The following is a 5,412-nucleotide window of genomic DNA, read 5'->3' as shown; positions in this document are numbered from 1 at the left end:
TATATATTGCTGGAAAGCCCTGGATGTCTACTTTCCAACCCAATTGAGAGCGCACCAATTGGACTCCTGTAGCTCCAAAAAATTCATTCCGAGTGCAGAGAGATCAGAATCCAACAACATCAGCAGTCCTTTTTCAGCCTGAATCAGATTTTTGCTCAGCTCCCTCAATTTCAGCCAGAAAATACCTGAAATCACAGAAAAACACAAACTCATAGTAAAGTCCAGAAATATGATTTTTGCTTAAAAACTAATAAAAATCTACTAAAAACTAACTAAAACATACTAAAATCTACATGAAATTACCCCCCAAAAAGCGTATAAAATATCCGTTCATCAATCCATAACGAATTATCACTAGTGCATGTTCCTGCAATATAGGGAAACAAATCATTTGGGGATCTCAATGGAAAGAACATGATAGAATGAAAAATTAACAAGAATAAAATAAAGATATGCTCACAATGGGACAAAAAAAAAGACTAGAAAAATAAAGATGAAGCAAATAATGAGTAAAGGAACATGTGAGAGAGAGAGAGAGAGAGAGAGAGAGAGAGAGAGAGAGAGTGTGAGAGAGTGAGACTGAAGAGAGGCACTGATTCTCATTCTCACCCTTTCAACTTCCAATTTTTTTCTTTTTTATTCTGCTTCTTCACCTTTCACTTTACAGCATCATTTGTCTTATTGTTGTTGTACTTTGAGGAAGCTCCTAAAATCATAAAAAGCCAATGTTGTTATTATTATTATTGTTCCTGAAAAGTTCAGGAGTTCTAGATCAACCCCCACCTGTATTATCACACTTCCAAAGAACAATTAACTTTCCTTAATGAAAATTAACTATATCTAATAACTTTCCTAGTTGAATGCAGCAGTTAGAGATAGACATAGACATAGACTTCTAAATATAATAATAGAAGAGCATAAAAGCCAAAGGAGTTACATAATTGAGATTCAAAAGAACACAAAAAGAAACAAACCTTATAGGGGGGAAATGAGATTAGCTAGCACAAATTGAAACAAACAAGGGAAGGGGTTCACAACCAATGTCATCAATCATTTCCTCTCTCCTTTAATAATTTTATTTATTATTTTACTTTACCTAATACCTATAGAAACTAGAGTAGAGTTACCTATAGAGACTGCAAAAGAGTTGGCTTGCACAGTTACACAAATCAATCATAGACTTACCAGGCCAACACCATATTTTGAAGTGCAGGACTTAGACAAATACTTTGCCGATTCCTATAACAACGGAGATGAGTTATGTTACTCATTATTATGGAAAGTAGAAAAATAAATTCAAAAGTTAAAGGAGGCCAAGACTAGAGTAGAGTACATAAGTTTCAACAACTCCTTTGTAGAAATTTTCAATGTGCTTTGTTCCAAAGACATCTGGTCTGCAAAATGAGAAGGGAAAAAATAAAATAAGGAGCATTTTACTAAACTATTGTTGCAGAACAACGCATTAAACTAATTACTAAAGCAGTTCAAAGCAAAAACAGATGCATTAAAAAGCAAAAACAGCAGCAGAAGCATTAAAACATCTAGAAAATTAAAACAGATGCATTAAAAATCTAGAAGTTGGAATTCTTCCTGGGCATATCTAGCTATGAGAAAATTTAAACATCACTACAACATCACAGCATTATAGCATTCACAGCATTTCTCAAATTCAACTATGAGAAAATTAAAATAGCATTCCAGCATTCACAACATCAAAGAGCAGCACTTTCAATGAATGAACAGAAATTAAAACAGAAGCAGAAGCAGAAGCATTAAATTGTTACCTATCTAATGAAGAACTGATGGCCGCAGATTTTAGTGTTATTTTACCTCATGGCCACAGTAAACGAGGGTTGGCTTTGGTAATGAACCTAGTGTTACACAGAGTGACTCATACATCTATTCTGCAGTTCCTTCAAAAAATCTCCCACAGCCTGCAATGAACTACAAAAAGCAACAACACAATAAATTAAGGTCTTCTTTTGGTATTTTTTATTTTTATTTTGAAAGAAAGAGTTCAACACAATAAAGTGAAGCTTATTACAAGAGCTAAAAATAAACCAAAGAAAGACAAACGTCTAACAATAAATTAAGGCCACTTTATCATTCTAGAACGTAAATACAAGTGTTAATGGATCATGGAGATAAAGACAGCTAAAACGAAAAGCTACATAAACTGACCTCAAGAGGTTGAGTAAAATATACTTCCCAGGGAACAACTCTTTAGGACATGAAAGAACTCAAGATGAGAAAGATAAGATTGATCAGTGAGTTTACCAGTGTATCTCCAGTAAAACAGCAGGGTTCTCGTTCTCTTTGCCAGTCACATAACAATTTATGTTACCTTTGGTGTGACTGAGCAATTCAGGAAATTAAAAATAATAATTTTATTATAGTTAAACTAAAGAGAAATGCGTAGTCAGAAAGGAAGAAGGGTTCAATCACTAGAAAAATCAAGAAACAATAGCATGCATGATGCATATAATAATAAGTAATAACAATTACACAAAGTTAAGCTTCCTTGGTGTCTTTTGCTATGTAAAAATATTATATTAGTGTTACAAACACATAAACAGAGCTAGGAAACTATAACCTTGTATCAAAAACCTTGAAATATTTACACAATTATTTTGTAGATGAGATCAGCTCTCAAATTAATACCATTAAAAAACATATAAATGCAATTTTATTTTGTCCTAATAAAAGAAGAAAGAAAATAAGAAATAAAAATAGAATCGTGGAAATTAGACACTAACAGCTGAAGAGATTTTAGAAACTTGTCGTGTTCTTCGTCAGTCCAGCTCTCTCTTGAATTTGTAATTCAGAAACAGAATCTGTGTAAAATCTGAAACTTATGTGGCAAAAATTGAAAGGAGTAACCGAAATTAAATAGGTTGAGCAAATATTAGATAATAAATTTATCAATTAATCTGATGTAGTAATAATTTTTGTTAGTTACAAGAAGCCGTAAGCAGGGAATGAATGATTTTGATTTTGAGTGTAGAGTTGTGAAGATGAGGTAAGGTGAGTGCACAGCACATGCTTGATGAATTGGTCACTCAAACATTGCAGAATGCAGAGTATCAAAGTGAATAATAGGGAACAATAAGCACCATCAATTTAGGAACCAACATAAATATACAAGTTGAAAAGAACATGACAAAATAGCCCAAAGATAGGTTCACGGGTCACTACACTATTAACCTCTTTCTAGTAAGATATAAGAGTGTGAATCCCACTAGCTACATGCCAACAATTCATTTCACACTATTATATTTCAACAATATTATTTCTTTATTGCAATCCATTTATCTTTAAATTTCTGTACTCTCAAGTCTGAATCTCCATCTGTATTTCATTATTCTCATCACAGAAACTAAAGCATTATTTATCAGTTTAGCTTGGCTGCAAAACATAATTGCTATAGCAAAAAAGTTTATTAGCTTTCTATTATTACCTTCTAAAAAGTAGCTTAAAAGAATGACTATGAGCAAAGTGTGACACATATATAATTAGCTCAACTGTTCATATTTTTTGTGTATAGCAACAGGTTTAATTACTTTATCATTCATTCACCTTCATGGACTCAGCTCCTTAATATTTGAATTTTTTTTTTTTGAAAAATTAAAAGAACAAGATAGACATTCTGATCCTCTCATACTAATTAATCAAGTCTAGTAGCATTATGCAAAGATTGGTTAACAAAAACAGAAATGGAAAATTGGAAAGGAAAAAAAAGTTAACAAAAAGGCAAACCTGATTAAGAGTGATATTAAATTGTCCAATTTTAAAGAACTATATACAAGTCCTTCTATGCCAGGAGCAATCAAATTGAGGATTTAAGACTACACAGATTCCAGTTCTATTTGTTAAAATATTCAAACAAAAATAAAGAGTAAAAAGAGGAGAAAACATAACTAGAGTCTACTAAAATAAAAAAAAAAACAGAACTCATCGCAGCAGTACATCAGAAAAATTGTGTAAATACAAACAATAAATTCAGAAGGATTTGAATAACAGAAGCAACTTTAAACAAGAATAACTAATTGATCTCAAACAAGAACAGAAGGACATTTGTTAGAATGGAAAATCATAACAAATATATATATATTTTCTTTCTTCCACATTCCAGTAAAGAAAATACCTAATCTGCTATTTTTCAAGGGGGAAAATAGAAAATAAATTAGAGAAAGAGTGAGACACCATACCTTATCACTGTTTGACAGCAAGTCCACCATGTCTGATTTCATTTGAACTAGAATTGTTATCATAAAATCTTTTTTAAATCTTCTTATTTTGTATCAAATTAATTACTACTCTATACAACAATTTTATCTAGAATCAATATATGAGTTTTTCCAATTGACAATATCAAACAAAATAGAAATTAGAAATTAGAATTCTAGCTTAGTAAGAAAAAACAACTAGAAAATAGAGGATATGAAAACCTAATAATGTATGGTTTTTAACAACTTAATAAGCAAATAAACATGTTTTGAGATCGATAAATGAAAACCTAAATTCAAAACCTAACTACTAAATAACCAATTAAAAACTTAAATCAACTAATAATTATACATCAAATTAATTATTATGTAAAGATTAAAGAAGATTGAAGGAGCAAGAAACTAACTAAATAAGAGAACTGGAACTTACCAGGTCGTGGGACGAGCAAACGATGAAACCGGCGAGAAGACGGCGGTGCAGGTGAGAAGACGACGGCGCGAGAGGATGAATCAGAGGCGAGCCAACGCGAGCTGGAGTGAGAGTGAGAACACCGGATTGTGGTTTCGGTTCGCGAACCGTGAGATCGAAGAGGCGGAACGAGAGTTTGAAGAGGCGGAGCGAGAGATCGAAGAGGAGGAGCGAGAGGTGGTTTCACAGCTTCGAGAGTGGGAGTGAGAACGACATTCAGACGCGTGAAATTGGAGGAAAATGAAGAGAACCCAGCTTTGAGATTCTAGGTTTTATGAAACTGGGGAAAAATGAAATTTGGTAACAATTGTATATTTTTACCTTTTTTAAAAAAAAAATAAAAATGATCTTTCCTAACATTTATTTTACAAATGTTACTAAAAGTATAATTTTATTAGTATAGCAAGAAAAACAAAATTACGTATTGTGATTCTTTTTTTTACCGGGCTTTAATCTTAATTAATCAATTTTGTGTTCACACAATATAATTAAACTTTTAATCACTATAATCTATTAATGAATTACACTTCTCTTAATAATTGTATTACAAATCTGAAATACAAAAAAAAGTGATACATATGTTCAAGAAAGAAAATAAACTTAAAAAAAATTATATTACAAAATTTAAAAATAACATATCCAAGAAAAATAGTTATAATATATAAATTGAGGTAACACCTCACTTTTATTAGTTGATAATGTATTAAATATTAACTT

The 5,412-nt window shown here is 31.4% G+C and overlaps 1 long non-coding RNA gene across 4 annotated transcripts; it reads right to left on the bottom strand.

The window, feature by feature from the left end:
• Nucleotides 1-284: 284 nt before the first annotated feature.
• Nucleotides 285-4,985, bottom strand: LOC110280559 (uncharacterized). 4 transcript variants are annotated; one of them, XR_008006672.1, is made up of 6 exons: nucleotides 2,757-4,985; nucleotides 1,785-2,355; nucleotides 1,334-1,394; nucleotides 1,186-1,239; nucleotides 610-706; nucleotides 285-367 (listed from the first exon to the last, which is right to left on the bottom strand). It is a non-coding gene; the product is annotated as an uncharacterized LOC110280559 (long non-coding RNA). The 4 variants fall into 4 exon arrangements; XR_008006673.1 differs by having other exon boundaries at nucleotides 1,785-1,944; nucleotides 2,278-4,978; XR_008006671.1 differs by having other exon boundaries at nucleotides 1,785-1,944; nucleotides 2,182-4,977.
• Nucleotides 4,986-5,412: the final 427 nt, after the last annotated feature.

This window comes from Arachis duranensis, chromosome 1, assembly GCF_000817695.3.
Source record: "Arachis duranensis cultivar V14167 chromosome 1, aradu.V14167.gnm2.J7QH, whole genome shotgun sequence".
NCBI lineage: Eukaryota > Viridiplantae > Streptophyta > Magnoliopsida > Fabales > Fabaceae > Arachis > Arachis duranensis.
The sequence above is the reverse complement of the archived record's forward strand: the minus strand, read 5'-3'. Positions and strand labels throughout refer to the sequence as shown.